The following is a 19,309-nucleotide window of genomic DNA, read 5'->3' as shown; positions in this document are numbered from 1 at the left end:
ATATGCTACATAAAACACAAATGTAATTTCTACATAAAAAAGTTAGTTCAGGCAATAATTTGAAAAAAAAGTAAAAAAGTAAATTCTATATCTCTCAACTCTTGTTCCATTAGAATTCTTCAGCTTGTAGAAGCATAAATTTAATCATTTAAACAAAATTAAGTAAAGCCTACTCAACTTTTCTGATACTGGCGTTCCCATCATGCACTGGGGCATGAATAATTAATAAAGCTGATTTTTTCCCGTTTTATAGCTGTATTTACACAGTTTTATCATTGATTTTGTTGTTAGATTTAGTAACTTGTAATTTTGTTACATCTGGAGTTCATTTTCTACTTAAAATATTCATTCATACTCAAAAAATGAAACATAGAACGTTACTGTCATCGTGTATTGTGTACAGAGTATTGAAGTATTTGTGTTCAGATGAGTGCCGCATTACTAATTCTGTATATATGGTGTCCACATGATACCTATTGTATAATTTACTTATATCTTTCTGAGGAATATACAGTTTAAAAGCATGGTGCTACATGTAAGTTTTGACTAAGTAAAAATTACTCAAACATGTACTAGCCAAACTAAAGTTACTTATTTTCATTGTTAAGTTTACTTAAGTAGAATTTATGTAATTCTATAAGTGAAATTATATATAATTATGTAATAAATATGTAATTTTAATATTTATATTTATAATTTCTTTATAAACCTTCAGTAGTGATAATTTCAATAGTATATTTTACAGAGCAGTAGCAGTAAAATGTACTTAAAGGAACACTCCACTTTTTTTGGAAATCTCCAACTCCCCCCGAGTTAATAAATTGATTTTTACCGTTTTGAAATCCATTCAGCCGTTCTCCTGTTCTGGCGATATCACTTTTAGCATAGCTTAGCATAGATCATTGAATCCTATTAGACCAGTAGCATCGCGTTCAAAAATGACCAACAAGTTTCCATATTTGTTGTATTTAAAACTTGACTCTACTGTAGTTATATCGTGTACTAAAACCAGCGGAAATGTAAAGCTGCAGTTTTCTAGGCCGATAAGATTAGGAACTACACTCCCATTCCGGCGTAACAGTCAAGGAAGTTTGCTGCCGTAATATGGCCGAAGGAGGCGCAGTAATATCACACAGCGCCTGAAATTAGATCCCAGCTAGGTAACTTCCAATGTGACCGGTGCTAAGTTTGTGTAATTCCGGTTGTTGCAGCTGTCAGAGTTGCAGCTGGTAAATTGTTAGTGGCTGGATTTACCTGCGTGTGATTAGCTATGGTTATGTGCATTGTAAGGGGCTGTGATAGTAAGTCGAAGACGTACTCTACTACCATGTTTCATAGAATTCCCACGAAAAAAAAGCAATTCCGACTAATGAATCAATGACTGGCTGCTCTGAACATGGATCTCAAAACACCGTTAGAAACGATCAAGAAATGGCGTGTTTGCTCCGAGGATTTTGAACCAGATGACTATTTGGATAGTTTTACCGGTACTACAGCGCGGCGTCTAAAGGACACGGCAATCCCAACAATCTTCAAACTAACGTTACAGACAGGACAACGAGGAGCATCGCCCATGGCTGTAAGTGTAAAATGATTAATTGCTATTGTTGGCTAATGTTACCTGTGAAATGCAAACCCTGAAGAGTAGTTTTGGGGGAACAGTTGGCCTAGTATTTATCTAACTGAATCAACAAATTTAAAACCACTGATTAATTCAGAACCTACAAAAGTGTGTTGCTTAACCATGTGCAATTATTAATTTTGAGTAGTTTGAACCTGTTTTCATTGGCAGCAATATTATGTCTAAAGTAATTACTTTATAACTTCTTATATTATATTGACTACTGTATGAAAGCAATATGGCATACAATCAACATTATGCAACAAATGCCGTCAACTGACCTTGTCGTCGATTGAACCAGAAATATTCTTTTAAGAAAGAGACAGAATACAAAGAGTTGCAATAAGTACTTAGCTGTGTTCATGTTTTACTGTTGTTTAGTGCAATGAAACAAAACAACCTCCAAGCATTAAGAAAGGTTTTGTGGAGTCATTCTGCTGGAGTTATCCTTTTCAAACTGTTAACAGAAGGACATCGGATGATGAGAGTTCCTCCTTACCCCCGCCCCCGCCCAAAATGGCTCCCTCACTCAAAGCCACTCCAGAGGGACTAAGGGTCTCTGGCACTCAGTGCCTCGCCGTCCGCTCTGAGACCGCCCTGCCAAGAAAGAGAAGGGTCTCTCATTTTTCTGACACTCTTGTCCTTCAGCCTATTGATCGGTAGGGAGAGAACATCCCTACCATGGCCACTAATAGAAAGTGAAGTTCATCAGCCGCTGCCTGCTGATCCCCTCAACAGACATACAGATCTATAAAGGCCACCCAACTAACCTTTTTCTTTTTTACCTTCTCATGTCCCTTCTGTCTTCAACTTTTCTCACATTTTATATATTTATTTATTTGCCCATTTTTTTTCCAAAGGACTTCTGTGTTTACATTTTTTATTTGTTTGCTCTTAGTCCACTAAAAACTGTAGTATGCCAGACTGTTGTTGCAATCCAACGCTTTTTCCTTAGCAAGGCAGGATGTATGCAAACAAAGCTGAGGTTGAAATCAAAGTAAACCTTTATATGAAGAATCTTCTTTTAGCACCTGTGATAATAAGCTGGATCGGAGGACAATCAGAATGGAATATTTATGTGTTTTTCCTACAGTTTCTTTTCCGCAAAGAAGCTACTTTGAGACGCACAGCTATTATTCGTATTTGTCATTCACATTATTCCAATTGCATGCAGGGAGCGTCTACCAATGAGTGTGTGCAATGAGAGGAGGATTACATTCTAATTACAAAATAACACTGAACACCTCCATCGGGCTGAACCCTTTTATAATCCAGTATAAAAAGATGACCGTAACCTTGGGAGACGAAAATAAGGAGAGGGAGCTTCTTAAACACACACATGTGCATGCACACACACACACACACACAAAGAGAGAGAACTAAACCCTGCTGTCTTTTTCTTGACTGAGTGAGGGAGCTTTATTTTGTTGGGGACATGCAGTTGTGGTTTGTTGTCAGTGCTGGGAGAAATGCACATTTCTCATTCAGGCAACTAAGGGGTGAATGAGGTACCGTAGATACACACAGCCCTCAGGCCTCCACGCTGTCGGTCCTCAGCACAGCTCCACTGTACCGCAGTGATAAGCTAAGGAAATGGACTCTGAGAATGACAGGTAAACCTGCACACTATTTATGTTTGTCTAGTGCAGAGCTGGCATTTTAACATATTCATTTAGTACAAAAAACAATGATGGGCTAAAAATGAGCAGAATTACTGAATATTTGACCCCTACATAAATTTCGTAATCATTAACAGATAAAGATGGAGATAAATACTTACCTTCATGTCTTTCCAAACCTGTAAGACCTTTGTTCATCTTTAGAACACAAATTAAGATATTTTTACCCTACAATAGACCCTTCATGCAACTGATACGTTCAAGGCCCAGAAAGGAAGTAAGGACATCATTAAAATAGTCCATGTGACATCAGTGGCTGAACCTTAAATTTATGAAGTTACAAAAATAACTTTTGTGTGCAAAGAAATAAAAAAACAACTACTTTATTTAACAATTTCTTCTCTTCTGTGGCAGTCTTCGATGTGGGTTCATGAGAGTATCATGATGCATACGTGTAGTGCTGCTGACATAGAAGCCAGTGTTCTGACGTAGAACGTGCATCTCTCTTAGTTCACAGTGTGTATATTTTGGTTTAAATAAGTAAGGTTGGTCAAAAAATTGCTAGTCATTCTCTCTGTCTAAATCTTCAGACATGTTTACGAAGGCTTTTTTATGTACAGAGTGCATCTTCTGCTTGTAAACAATTCACAGTGCATCTGGGTTCTATGTCAGAACTTCATCAGCTGTGTCAGCAACACCACAAGCATGCATTGTGTGTCAACGACTTAGACAGAAGACAAAAAATTGTTTCATAAAGTCGTCTTTTTTGTTTTCTTTGCACACAAGAAGTGTTTTTGTAGCTTCATAAAATTAAGGTTGAACCAATGTCACATGGACTATTTTAACAATGTCCTTACTACCTTTCTGGACCTTGAATGTGTCAGTTGCTTGCTGTCTATGTAGGGCCAGAAAGCTGTCGGATTTTATTAAAAATATTGTAATTTATTTTCTGAAGATGAACGAAGGTCTTATGGGTTTAGAACGACATGAAGGTGTGTTATTAATGACAGAATTTTCATTTTTGGGTGAACTATTCCTTTAACCTATAGGCTGCGGCAAACAACTATGAGGAAATATGAAGAGTACAATTACAAAGGAAACGTTAGAACTTAAGTATTTTGTTCTTTCAACAGTAAGATTTTCCTTAACCACCATTTAAACAAGCAGCTTAGTCAGAAAAGTACAGAGTTTAAGTTACACTCAGTCAGTCTGAGTCACAAACACAAAACAATTGAAGGAAAAACACACATACAAAATCTTTCCTGTTTAGATCATATTTCCCACATCTCACTATCTTCTTTTAGTATAATCTTACACCAAATCTTACTTAATGATTAAGGGTCAAAAAAGGGTGAAAAAAGTCAGATTCAAATCTAACACATCAATCAGTCTATTGAGGCTTTCGTGTGTTTTCAGACCACATCTAGGCAGCTGCAAGAGCAATACGCTTTCATAAAACAACATTCAAATCACAAAACCCAAATGCAATTATTAAATCTTGCTTCGAGGCATGTTATTGTGCAATGTTTCAGTTAGAGCTGAATGAATGTTGAGTAATATTACATGAGTCTATTAGTCAGGATAAGACTGAAATCCACTCTGCCTTAAAACACCCTCTTATTCCTTTCAATTCGAGCCCACAAGTGCCATAAAGCCAGCCAGAATGCTCAACTTATCACGAATTATGACCACACATGAGCCATCACACCACACCCAGTGCCATACATCAATACCGAAAGAGCCAAGAGAACTGGAAGATATCGACAAACGTGCGTGAATTCACACAGAATGTCTGATATTGTAAATATGGCTATGGTAACAGTTTGTCCCCTTTGCAGGGCATCAAAACACGGGCATCTCATTCATCTGAGATTCTGATTGGAACCAACTCAATTCAGTTTCGTATGTTTACGTGAGTACGGTCAGAAAACGAGGTTTTGATGGCAATGTGATATGCTAGAGGTTCAGTCATAACAGACAGATGGCCATACAAATCATCCGTAATAAGAAATACATGCTAACTATCTCATTTTACTGATACATTCCTATTCCTCAGGAGCACTGGAAATGTTTTAAAGCCACAATCCAAATGATACCCCAGAGAATAAAATGCTGGGCTGAGTTTGGGTTGAAATTTATCTTCATGCATAATCACTGGAAGATACATTTTCACTGAATATACATTTTCAGAGTAAGCTAGCAGACATCGTATAAAAGTATGACTTACAGCATAAGTAACATGTTAGGAAGAAAGAAAGAAAGAAAGAAAGAAAGAAAGAAAGAAAGAAAGAAAGAAAGAAAGAAAGCAGTTATCTTGATTAGTATACAAAGTTTTGAACTGTTACTGAAGTCTGTCCAAAAAAAAAAAAAAAAAAAAAAAAAAAAAAAAAACACACATTCATGAACTTGGCTGTCCAAAACATCTAAATTTGTCCGCTCAATTAAAACTACACCGACTTTCTAAATCAAAGGAAATTACAATAATTATGACAACATTTCTCTGTCATTACTGCACCACATACCAGAGATTTGGATCCCGTTCAGACACAGCTCTCCTAACTGTCTGGGCGAAACCATCAGACATTTTTAGTAAACTTAATGGCAGCCCGTTCCAGAGGGACAGTTCACATCTCGAGTCTCTTCTCCAACCGCTTATATTCATTTTCTGTGATGGGTTTTATGTGTAGGATGAACCCGATAGCCTGAAATGAAAAAAGAGACAAGCTTGAAAAAGAAGAAGAAAAAAATTGTCATCATTTAATCATTTACTTACCTATGTGCCATTATACACACATACAACTTTCTTTCTTACATGGAATGTAAAAATTACATTTCTTAAGAATATCCTGGACACTCTTTTACAATATACTATGGAGTATATATACTATGAGTATATATATAAAATTAATGTCTTTACTGTCACTTTTGATTGATTTAATGCATTAAATTTAATTGCTGAATAAAATCATTATTTTATTATCCATGTAATTTGTACAATCTTGATATTCACTGCAGCTCTTCTTGCAGCATGCCACTTCATAAGAGAAGTAATGTGTTCAAGATCTGAGTTAATGAATCAGTTAAGAAAATCTGTCTGAATGATTTGTTTATAAATGATCCGGGTTCGCTAGTTTAACTCACTGACTCGAACACTGATTTAAGTATTTTTTATTTTGCATTCAACAAAAGAAAAAAAAAAAAGTCATACAGGTTTAGATTATATATGGGTGAATAAAAGATGGCACAATTATCATTTTTCTGGGTGAACTCATCTCTTTAAGATGATAGACACGATACTTGCTGTAAAACATCTTTAACTTTTTAACTCTTTAACCTTCGCCGTACATATTTTTATGCAAAGGTCCACCACACTTAATGAGTTCTGTTTTTACTGATCCCATGGCTGAATGGCAGAATTTTTCATTCGTCCAGACAGCAGCTCGTCTCCGCCAGATCATTTGCATGGGCTGGCAGCTGCTCACCTCTGCAGGGCACTTGAGATGCTGTGCATGGCCTCTTCTACCTCCTTCAGCCCTTTTTTAACTTAAGACCAATGGCTCCTATTAAGGACTCAGGCAGGGCTACTGACAAGCCAGTCAATAACAATGTGAGGTTACTTCATTAATGGTCTAATGGCTGATGGACTGAGGCTTGGAAAGGCGCCAGTGAGACTGATTCTGGGTCGCAGAGGATGGAAGAAGCTTATCCAAAACCATCTAAGAGTGTGTTCAACGGCTGGCGGTTACCTACATACACACTTTGAAGGAGTTTACGGAGGTCTAGGACACCAAGACACACATCCCTCCCTAAATCAATAGTGACATAGCCTGTTGTTTCCCATTGTTCTTCCTTCTCCAGTAGCTGTGCACAAGTATAAAGGAAGACTCTCAAGGTCTGTGCCGGTCTGTCAGAGGCACATGGCTCAGACTCGCACAAAGGGCTCTTTTATTTCACCGGTGACCCCAGCAGAGAACTGCCCATCATCCTCTAGCCAAATTAGCATACAGCAATCCATTAGACAGGCCCTGACACACGCAGCGGAAATCCCCAATAGGCCTGATCATAGGAGGACAAGTTCATTATTCATAATGGGAGGACAGAAAAATAAGGAGAATGAGAGAGAGTTTGATAGAGGAAAGCATTGTCAGATTAAGGCACGTATATGGCAAAAAAAAAGAAATAGAGAGAGACGTACAAATACAGTAAGTGTCATTAGGTGGCATTTGTATCCATTACACCTATGCAAAGGTAACTTTAATATAGACAAGTTTATAACTAACACTTTAACAAAACACAACTTTTTCTTGCTGTACAGTATATACATATTTTACTGAAATACAAAATATGAGCAATATCACATTTTTATCGGTGGCCGAACACAGAAGGTAACCACAGCCAAAAACCCTCTTTTCTGTAAACTACTTCCTTTTGTCATGATTTCAAATCTCATTACCAATTAGAAAACGTTACTTTAGAACTAACAAAGGAACACTGAGTTGCTTCATTGAAAGCTTATTGTGTTACAGTATTAAAAGCTCACTGTATTATGTAGAGTATTATGAGAGAGAGATGGACTGAGCGAGTGTGATTACCTCCATTGGATACAGCATTCATTCTTCAGCTTAATCTCATATTCACAATAAAATGTTAGTTTAAATGCCCGCTGATGAAAGCTATCTTTGTCGTACTATCCTTTAATTTTTTTACGGGTGATTTCTGATGACAGCGCTTTTCAGTGGATTTGTTGGTGTCTTACAAGGTGTCTTTGAAAGTAAATATAACTTTCTTGTTTGCAATCTTGTTTCAGTGTCTTTTAATATAAAAGTCTCGTCACCATCTAATGGCGAAACAATCACCATCACGTACACACACACCGTTTCCCAATACTAAATACTATTATAAGATACTACTATTATTTATTTACAATAATATTTATTGGCAATTCAGTCCAAAGGCAGCGCTCTGATATACAGCATTACATTTACATAAAACATAACGTGATGAGATTTTGCCCTCAGCCAAAACTATTCACTCTGGAACAAATAATAGATTAATGAAACCAAAAACTTCCCGTTAGATTTACCCTTCAAAAAATTGTATCCTCATCTTTAACCACTATACTGTAGAGACATCAGAGCCAGCAGCAAATTCCAGAAGATCTGTCTAAAAACATCTCCAAAAACATCAAAGCCATTTAAAACAAACAAACAAAAAAAAAAACATTACTTTTATTAAGAAACCGCATATTTGAAGTCTAAACAAGTATATTCTTACCAAAAAGAAAACTCTTAAAACCATATTCTGTGACACAAAAACAGTATTATTTATAAAATTATAGTGGATTTGGGCATCTGCCATGACACTCACTGTGAAAAACATCACAAGCAGCAGTGATACAAATCCTGAAACGGTTGGATTTTTTATTTTTATTTTTTCAATAAATATGCTGTTACAACTGATAATTTAACTGTCTTCCTATGAAGCACTTTTCATAACCCTGCTTGTAATGTCAAAATAAAGTATTTTTTATTAATTAAATTCAAGATGGCATAATGCAAAAGAGAACACTTTCACTATTAGAAACATTATTTATAACCATTATTTCCCTGGTTAAAACCTTAAATTAACTTAAAGGTATCTTGTGCCTGACAAATAGGCAACATCAGTCATCTTTTTCAGAAAAAAAGAAAGAAAAAAGAAAAGAGAGAAAAATACAATTGCAGTGATGTGATATATATATATGTATATATATATATACATACTTTCTCTAAAGGTTTTTTATTTCTGTGCATAAAAGTGGATTATTTTATGTTACAGGGAAACGGAGGAGGCTTTATAAAAAAGGTGGGAGTTTATGATTGTGGTTTATAAATTCATTTATGATCACAAGAGTGTTTTTTCATATCTGCATGTTAAATGTCCCTTTCCACTGCCGATGACAACAGCTAATATCATAAGTGGCTGTGAACAAATACACATACATTAAGAAGCCATAAATGGAGAGTGAAGTTCTGCTGACATGTGTAATGTTAAATGCCAACGTACCATTTAAAATGAAAGGGCAGCAGCATTTCCAGTCTTTGTGGTGCGCCATTCAGACTCATTTAGAAATAAAATGGTCCTTTAGTGTTCTGTACCTGCCAAGAGTTGGACTGGTTAAAGACCTGCAGAAGAACAATAGAACAGAGGAGGATGTAACGTTAGCATTGTCCCTTCTCGACATAAGAATAATACACTTTTCTCAGCTGTTTTCTCTTCGTCTATTTATGATTTTATTTTAAAATCTTACGGATTCAAACTTTCTATATTGTATGCTGGCAAAAAAGGCTAAATCAAGTTTGACTCAAGGGAAAGGCCATGCTGACCTCCATTGCTGCCCTGACAGGCAAGTACTACATCTTTTCCTGCAGAGAAATGCCATCTCTGAAAGGCTTCCATTTGATTAATATTTATAATGGAAGTCTGACTCTTTTTTTTCTCCTCTCCACAGGCTGTTTTATTGTCAGATGGTCACCTCTCTAATTTGGGGGTTGAAAATGATGGTCTTGGTTGTGGCACTCTGCCAGCACAGGCAGTTCCTCTGATGTCTCTGAAGTCCTCAGTAAGTCTCCCTCTCTCTCTCCCTCTCTCTTTTCATATCAGGCCTGTGCTGCTCAATCCTTGGCAAACCTCTAATCCTCATATTATAAGACACCTGGACAGTCTTACACTGTCTGTCTGCCCAGAACTCTCCAGATTGGTCGCGCTATTTCACACCTTTTCTCTTGCCTGATGTTCAGGCAGCTTCTCTGATATGAATAGCAGTTTCAATGTGGAAATCGTTGGCCCAGCCGGGACCAAATCCACTGTTATCTCTCTCTGAGCCAGGACTACTTGGGAGGGTGTGGGATAGATTTCGTGTAAGGGTAAAAATGAGCACAGAGGAGGTGAGGAGAACTAGAGAGGAACTGGCAGAAGTTTTCAGGAATACCTCCATGGCCTCATTTACACCTGAGACCCATCACAGGTAATCCAATCACAAGTGGCCAGCACTAAAAACAAGTGTAAACGGGGTGGTGCAAAATATTTTGCAATTTAATCATGCAAGTCACATTCGGAGCAATGTGGTTGTTGGTAATAAAAAACGATTATATTAGGTGGTCTTAACTACTATGTACTTACATTTAAATTAATCATTTGGTACAATGCACTTATTGTGTAGATACATGTTTTTATAATGTGCTATAAAAAATACCTACATGTAATTACATCTGTAATTATTTTCTGTAATTACATTTATAATTAAACTGTTAACCCATGCCTTACACCTTAACCCAACCTTTACACCCATACCACCAAACCTGTCCCAAACCTTACCTGTATCCCTCCTCAATAGCAGAAAAAGTGTTTTGCAATACAATATGAACATAAGAACATTGTACTTAATTTTGATGTAAGTGCATAGTAGTTAAGGCCATCTAATATAAAGTGGGAAGGAATAAAAAATGGTTTCTTAATTGATAAACAATACACATAGTTGAAGTACTAGATTACTTAAACTCAAATACGAATAAGCTAAATAGTAATAAATAAAAAAAATAAAAATGACAAAACCACAACAAAATGATTAAAATCTAAACTAAAATTATAATGAAAACTGACAATATAAAAATAAAAGCTAATTCAAAAATGTTTTACTTAATTTAGGTTATACAGAATATATTTAACGTACAGTCAAACCAAATTTTTTTCAGTCACCTTCAAGATTTCTCACCTTATCAGTTTATTCGCTATAGTTTAGAAAATGGTTATAAAATATGACAAGAACTTGAAGTTAAACTGTGTCAGAACAAATTCATTTTGATAATGTCAGATAACTTTGATAGAAATTCAGTTAGTATGATATTTATACAACCATCAATACTTTGTTGACCAATAACACAACAATGCTTCATTTTGTTCAGTCTGTGGTGTAAAAAGGTCGCATTAGCAATTAAAATAAAAATACTTAAGTAAAACATGGTCAGGTCAAAGTGTTTAAATTTTTGGTCCCAAATTTGTATCAATTTTACTGAAATTGTTGGGTATATTATGTCACAGTATACTTTATCTTGCTATTCTCACTTACATGAATGAACTTTAGTGTCCTGTATCCACTAGTAAAAAATCTAGTATAAATTTTGTTTCTTTTTTGAGCTTTATCCACATGAATGACACAATGACATAGAGAAAGATGTACAGTATGTAGCTGACGAAATCAAAGGTGACTACTAGATCTCCCCTAACCACTTGTGACTGGATCCCAAGCTGATTGTATTACCAGTTGTGAAGAGGGGCCCATGTTTTGCTCTTTTGGCGAGAGCTGGTGGTCGATGTTCGAGGTTTCACACCACTTGACACACATACAAGTCTCAGCTCGAACTCCTTCCACTCGCGCCTCCATTGGTAATGTTCAAAACCTCACAGGTTGTAATAGCAAGGCTTTAGCTTTCTTCTCTCTATACTGTCATTGGTATATTCAGCTTCAGAAAAAGCGTCTCGACCCACTTCAAATAGCCGTTGTGTTCAATTTCCACCTCTCCAAAACAAACCAGAGGCGGCTTTTCAAGCCATATGTCAGCAGTATGAGAGGACGGCTTTTATGTGGTGAAAGCAGTTTAATATTTTGTGAAGGCTTACTGCTGCTGCAGACCAGCTGAATGACAGTCTGACAATACACTCCCATCCATTCTGCTTCTCAGATCAAGCGCTCGCAGCAGCAACCCTGAGACACATTCACTCGCTCGCCCGCCCGCTCTCGGCAGGGTGAGAGGGCGACGTGGCCACCCTGACGGAGAGAGCGAGAGCGAAAGCGCAAGACTGAGAAGGAGTGAGATGTAGAGGTAATGCAGAGGTTTTCGGTGACCTTGGCTATGGTGGATGAGGAGTGATGAGTGTGTTGATATTGCGTATTCTGGATCCATTACTCACAGAACCTCTGCTGCAGGAGGTTTATGCCTTTGTCTCTATGCCGTACACACAAACACGGATGTTGAGGGTGCAGTGGGCACTGCCCTTCTTTGGCACCACACATACAGAGAGCCCGTTCTCTCTGGCTCACCACATCTGCGCGGAGTTTTCGCACCGTTTCTCCTCTCATCTTTATTCCTATTTAAGTCAAAGACAGAAATTCAATGCACAGGGCACGGCGTAGAGCTAAGCTTCACTGGTTTTCTCCGTGCAGAAAATGAGATCTAATAATGATTTGCTCACCGTGGACGCTATCAGCACATAAAATCATCCAGGTTAATCAAATGGTTGTTGTGAAAGCCGTTTCTTTCTCTGCAGCGCTAACCCTTGCCGGCACAAGCTGAAAAGATCATTGATTTTTAATCTGCAATGAAAACCTCTTGTCACCCTTGGTTGTTTCTGAAATAATGCTGTTTTCAGTAGTTATACTTTTTCAGGCTCTTCTGGGATGGGCCTGTGGAAATTCTGACGAGCTTTTGGGACTGCGAGTCTAAATGTTATGAACTTTGCCTTTTGACCAAGCTGCAAAACATCACATGAACGAAAGGAAACTCGCTTTGTAATTCTGGCGACCTTAGACCTAGCAACCTACATACTGTGCATAATAACAAACAATCAAAAATAAATGCAAAGTACATGTAATGATATTTTGCATGCCTCTGGCTTATATTGATTGCACGGAAGAGACACGGCACTTAAACGGAATTATTCTACCCCATCTTTCAAGGTTCTGTGATTCCCCTCAAATTAAAATATGTAATCTTTAAACTGCATTTAAAGAAACATTTTTTTTTCAATATTTAAAAAGCCAATTCCACCACAATGACAGGCTGTCATTAGCAAGACCTTGTGATGTCAATGCAACAGGAAGACAAGAAAACAAGTTTTGAATAAGCCCTTGAATTAAGAGTTACCTGATGAATACGACTTAGCAAACAGAAAATTATTTACACTATATGGAAGAAAACACCTTTAACTCAATCAAGGTTTGCATCAAAGCTGTAATGAGGACGAAGTCAACAAACAACACAAGGACATCCTTCTAATATGAATAATGCGGGCCAAAGAAAAAGCAAAATGTTCTGACACTGGTTTTCTGGAGCGAGTTAAAAGAAAGAAGTGAAAGAAGAACGTGGAGAAGACGTGCTGGGTCTGGGCGGTGTTCGGCTAAGGCGAGATGATGAAGCATGCTGAGTGGGACAAATGAGACACGGAGAGAAAGGCACAAAGTCTTGAGGAGAGAAGTCTGTCGGTCGAGCGTCCTTCATTCCTAAAGTACTGCAGACTGTTATCTGCTTACCAGCAGGGTTTTCTCTGAGAGTGCAATGGATAAAAAAAAAAATCACCAGTACAAAAATTGAAGAAATACAATATGAGATCCAACAGTTGTAGAATGTTTTTCTTTAAACTGTTTTTTTCTTTTTCTTTTGTGGTTACGCTGTCCAACAGTAACATCAGTGACAGTATCTCTTTTACTTTTTAAGCTCATTGTTTTTCAATGAGATCCTTATGCAATGCGTAAATGTGAGGGGGGAATTGCAATATGCAAACGAAAAGGCGAGTAGAGACACTGCGTCTTTAGTTTTATGATTGACCGATTACCCCTTCTACACGATGATGCCTGACTATAAAAAAATAAATAAATAAAAAATCTACCTAAATGGGTTAAACTGGAGGAAATGGACAACTCAACCACTTAAATCAACACAAGTCCAAATCAAATTTAACTTAAAATAACTGCAGCTTTGCGCTTATTTGCCAAAGAAATATTTCACTACATTATTGTAGTACTCATAATTGTATTTTAATATTAAGTTAATATTAAATATAATACCAATAATATATCAATAAATATATATTACACATTAAAAACTATGTACGGACTAGGGATATATGAAATTTCTAGTATGAAATTTCTTATCACAATTATAGTGACTAATGGTCACAGTTATCAGTATTATGACGGTATTGTTAAAATGTGCTGGAAAGTTCAAAAAGTACTGACACATAAACCACTTCACCATGTTTTATATTTAAAATCAACAAACAACCTATAAAATAACTTTTTGTTTGCATAATCACTAAAACAAACAACACCGATGACGTCCAGATTTGAAATGACAATATGACTGACAACATTTTATCTAATAGCATGTTCAAATATCTAATGCACAGTTAAAATAGCTTTGAATTTTTTTTTTATAAAAAGGTAAATAAAGAAAAGGGTAAAGTCAAAATGATAATTGATTATTAAATGATTATTAAGTGTATTTTATCTGCTCCATAAATAATTCTTGATAACCATATCTGAATTGTTTAAATGTGTAGAATCCACATAAGTGGGTCAAAATTTACAGCAGTCCATGCAAATCTGGTAAATTTTTCGGCGAGACAAACACTGCACACAGGCTGAATGTGAATGCAAATCTCTGTAAATCCACTCTATGACAGCAGGTGGCGCTTCTGGAAAAGCTGAATTAGAGCTGTTTCCCGTAAACTCCGTGGACAAAGCAGCATTACGATTAAGAACACTTCTTTAGGTATTACATGGAGCGAAGATGAAAACAAAATGCCATCGAATCTTTTCTAAAGACAGTCAGAACCTTTAGAGGTACATTCATAAAATTCAAATATGAAACGGTAATACTAACCGTTGGGAATATCATGATTTATCGTCAAACCGGTTATCGTTACATCCCTAGTATTTCTTCCAATATTTTGTGAATTGTGAAGAGGGATCTTGTTCTGCCTGCTGCAGTATCTTCTCTTTTGTGCTCATCTTCAGTGTCTCTTGTTTCTGTTAACAGCCTGTTACAGTTATTTGCCCAATTAAATAATCAGTTGTGTGTTATAAATAGTTCTTAAAGTTCTCCAACCATTAGTGAGTAGTGTATGCAGTTAACAAGGATCTCCTCTCAGTTGACAACACTGTCTACATTGTTTAGCAACTTGTACCAGTATGCCGGTTTCTTAAAAACTCACACCGTGTGCACAATTCAAACCTGTTTACCGTCTGATCTGGTATATTGCCCAGCAATAATAGCTGAATAACTGAAATTCCTCAAACCTATAGAGCGGAATTTGCTTTGTCATTTCTATCACATACCTTTGCTGCTTACTATACAGGACACGACATGAACAAAAAGTTAGGCAAAGTGTCACTTTGTTGCACTTTAGACGACATTGTTCAATTCTGTAGAACAGTCACGGACGCATGAACATGGCTCTCACGCTGAGGTTTCATAATGGACACACAAAAGAGGAAACCCTGTTGAGAAACGCCTATACCAGAACTCCACTCCCCCTCTTAGAGATAGAGGGAATGGGATGAGGAGAAGAAATGAGAGTGTTTATTCTCAGCAGTGCTTTGCTAATGAAAGAGCACATTCTTGTTTTCTTACTGTGTCATTGCGGAACTCAGGGGTTGTGGTGTTGTCACGCTCTTTCTTTCTCCACGTCTGTTTGGCGACCCACTATGAAGCATCGCCCGACTTGGTGACAAGGACTGAAGATAAAGCCTCCATAAATGTTCAGTAAATCATCTCCTGACCTTTCCTGGCATCGCACACATCGGCACCTGAAATGTTAAAGACAAAAGGAAGATTGAAACTTCCAGTGGCGTGATGAAGTACAGTCTCCGGCCTCCCTCCTCCTCCTCCTCTCCCGTAATCTCTCTTCCTCTCTGTCCAACTACGTCGTCTTTTCTTCCTGTCCCCGTACCTGCCTGGCTGTGTGAACGCGTAGGGTGGCGGACATTTTGCATATGCGATCCGTCATAGGGCAAGGATTAATGTTGTTTGCTGGCTCCCAAACACAGCTTGTGGTGCACTGTGGGCGACAGGAAACTTGGCCAAGTCTGGCTGCCGCACGGCTGGGTGGAAAATTAACCCTTGGTGGCGGGAGACTGGAGGCCGTAGCTCAGGTGTCCTTACATATGTTTGCGGTGTCAGGACAAGCCCGGCTCCGGGGCCCCCTGCAGGGAAAGAGCACTACCAGCGAGCCCGGCGTCAGAGGCCCGGAAGGGGGAGAAGGGGGAGAGGGATGCGCCTTGGCACCGAGCACAGCCAATATGCTTCGCTTTTTAAGGCCTCTCTGGCTGCCGACAGTCGAGCCGCTGATAGTTAATCATTATCTATATGTATGAAACAGATTTATTCTGATGTTTTCATGTCATTTCGGAAGAGAGGACGGGAGAGAAGAGGAGGTCCAGTCCCTGCTGGGACACAGGTGTCTTTGTATCTCCTGCTATGCTCACTCAGAAGATCGCACAGTGGGACTATCACGCCGAATTGCTTATTCCATAATTACGGCCCAGCTTCCCGTAAGAACACAGAGAATCAGAAACACCCTCATGCATAGCTTTCTCTGCAAATAACATATTACTCATCTGAGAAATTGCAAAGACCTGGTTAGGGTTTTGATGTGGTATGAAATTATTGTTTTTTTGACAAGCATAAATAGACTTCCGGTTCGGATACGCCAGAAATTAGACAGAGAAGGAGGCGAGATAAAGATAGAACGTGTAACTCGAGGGGCCGAATAACAATATCCAACAGCCGTCGTCATGGCATTGACCTTTACTGTGGCCCACGGTGACCTGTGGTTCTGCATTTAAACTTTTAAATTGTAAACTTGAACCTTGGCATTTCCAAGCCTCTGTGCAAGGGTGTTATCTTAGGGGAGAGTGACAGTTCGCAAAACGTAACCAGAAGCGGGCTTCTGTCAGCCTTCTTCAACAAAGCTTGAAAGGAGAGAGAGGACATCTACGACTGGATGTCTTTCATAATCACAGTTTCCTAAAACTAGGCTCTGTCTTACACAGAAAAGCTGTGATGCTCTGTCAAAGCGGAGTTACTGTGGGTCAAGTATGTGGCGGATGATAGAGGAGCCGAATGTTCTCTTGTTCGTGACTGCTTAGCTTGACTTCTTCCTGTGCTCTGATCCAAACTCCACCAATCAGTGGATCTGTGTCGCCCTGCTCCGGAGAACCGCGCAAAGGACAGAAATAAAGAATAAGAGAGAATCACCCTGAGGCTACATCTAACACCTCCACTATTTTCCCCATCATTTCCAGTTGAGATTTGAAGTTGCTGCTACCGCTAATAGAAATATGCCTATGAAGGGAAACAGAAGAAACTGGGAGAGACAGAAAGGTAGAGAAGTAATAAAAACAGGACCGTTCTTTCGACAGGTGATATATACTGTATATAGCACCACTCAAAATATGGGGTCTGTAATTTTTGTTTTAATATTGAAAGAATTTAAAACTTTTTTTTAGCAAGGATGGATTAAATGGATCAAAAGCGACAGTAAAGGCCGTTATAAAATAAGCACAACTGTTTACAATAATTATAATAAGAAGAAATGCTATAGAAACAGTTCTTTTAAATTGCAATATTTCACTTTTTTTGATCAAATAAATGCAACCTTCATAAGCATATGAGAATTATTTCAAAAAGTATTTAACAATCTTAATGACCCTAACATTTTAAACAGTACTGTATGTGTAAATATGTTTGTAATTTATATGTACCACATGATTCTTTTTCCAGTAATCCACAAATAAATACATATATATATATATATATATATATATATATATATATATATATATATGTGTGTTTTAAAACTTAGAATTCAAAGATATGATTTATTATGACTGAATCAACCTAACCACATAAAGTTACTCCAAAGAAACTAATTTTTTTCAGGGTCAGATATAAACTTTGTACAGAACTGTATGTACACTGTGATTATTTCTAGTGCTTTCTCTTAAGAAGAAGAAAACCACTCACGTTGTGGAGGTTCTATAGATGTTATTATGTTATGGCCATTCTTTCACTGATCTGGCCTGAGGCCCCACAAACCCACAGGCTGGCCCTGAGTGGGAAAGAGAAAAACAAATGAAAATAAGAAGGAAGAGAGTAACTGAAAGAGAAAGCAATAGTCTGCAAGCAAGATGCTGACCCGAGAGACAGTGCTGGCGATAGTTGTCCCAGCTAGCGAGATAAAAGCTACATTACATGAAATTAATGGAGGCTGTGCAAGCCATACATGAATCACTGTTTCAACAGTATGAAACAAGTACAAAGGCATGAAGAAATCTAACCACAGCTTCAAAGGTCTGCCATTTACTGTAGTCAGTCAGAACAGGCCTGACAGAGGAAAGAGGGGGTTTAGATGAGCAGTTGAGCGAAAGAGTGCGAAAGAGTGTGAAAGAGCGCGAACGAAGGAATGAGATGGATAATACAAGACAAGGTCTATGAGAAAGGCACAGTCTGGGAGAGAGAGAAAAAAAGAATCGAAACGAATGAAGGGGAGCAGATGAGCATATGCGCAGCTTGCGTCTCTTCTCTGAGGTGATATCAAACACTGTTTAATGAAAGTTAAATAGTTTCTGTGGAGTGCACAGGCTGGAACAGATGAGATCAGGCTGCGGAAGCTGTCAGTGCCATTGTTGCCGGTGCACACCGTCACCCTGCCTGAAAAAAAAAGTGTATGCAGTTACAAACCACCCACCGTATGCACCATGTTGACTCATAAAAAAGCCGGAGAGTTTTTTTTCTTTCCTTCTCCTGCCTTTTTTCTCCACTTGGCATGGTCGTTTTGCAAATACATCTTTGTAATTTGAAACTGGCAAGAGGAGATTTATGACACAATAAGTGGCCTTTTCTGCTAGAATTTATAATGTAGTGGAAGAAGAGCATTTACGGTTAGGAAGAAGGAGCTAGGAGGATGCTATTGTGGGTGTTTGAATATGCAAAAAAAAAATCGCTAAAATCATTGAATTGTCTCTGCACCTCTTTGATATGAGAGGATTTTGCTCTCTTCCATCACTTTTCTTTTGCAGACAGACACACACAGATTGCTAAAATCTACCCTCCCACTTTCCGTTGCTCTGTCATTTTCCCTCTAGATGCTTTAAGGAAACATCATTTCCTCTCTATATACATCTTTCTCAGCCTGTTCCAACACATTTTTCTAACGGACCCGCCATTCACGAGAGTACCACAATGCATGCAGTCATTACTTTCATTTTCTTTGCGCACAAAAACCACTGATGTCATGGATGTCATGGATT

The 19,309-nt window shown here is 37.9% G+C and overlaps 1 long non-coding RNA gene across 1 annotated transcript; it reads right to left on the bottom strand.

Annotated features, from left to right (window-relative positions):
- Nucleotides 1-5,773: 5,773 nt before the first annotated feature.
- On the bottom strand, nucleotides 5,774-18,400 carry LOC141325118 (uncharacterized). The gene is made up of 4 exons (XR_012353737.1): nucleotides 18,024-18,400; nucleotides 15,630-15,805; nucleotides 9,286-9,404; nucleotides 5,774-5,942 (listed from the first exon to the last, which is right to left on the bottom strand). It is a non-coding gene; the product is annotated as an uncharacterized lncRNA (long non-coding RNA).
- Nucleotides 18,401-19,309: the final 909 nt, after the last annotated feature.

The sequence above is a fragment of the Garra rufa genome, chromosome 2 (assembly GCF_049309525.1).
Source record: "Garra rufa chromosome 2, GarRuf1.0, whole genome shotgun sequence".
Taxonomy (NCBI): domain Eukaryota; kingdom Metazoa; phylum Chordata; class Actinopteri; order Cypriniformes; family Cyprinidae; genus Garra; species Garra rufa.
Note: the sequence above shows the minus strand (reverse complement) of the source record. Positions and strands in the feature narration are given on the sequence as shown.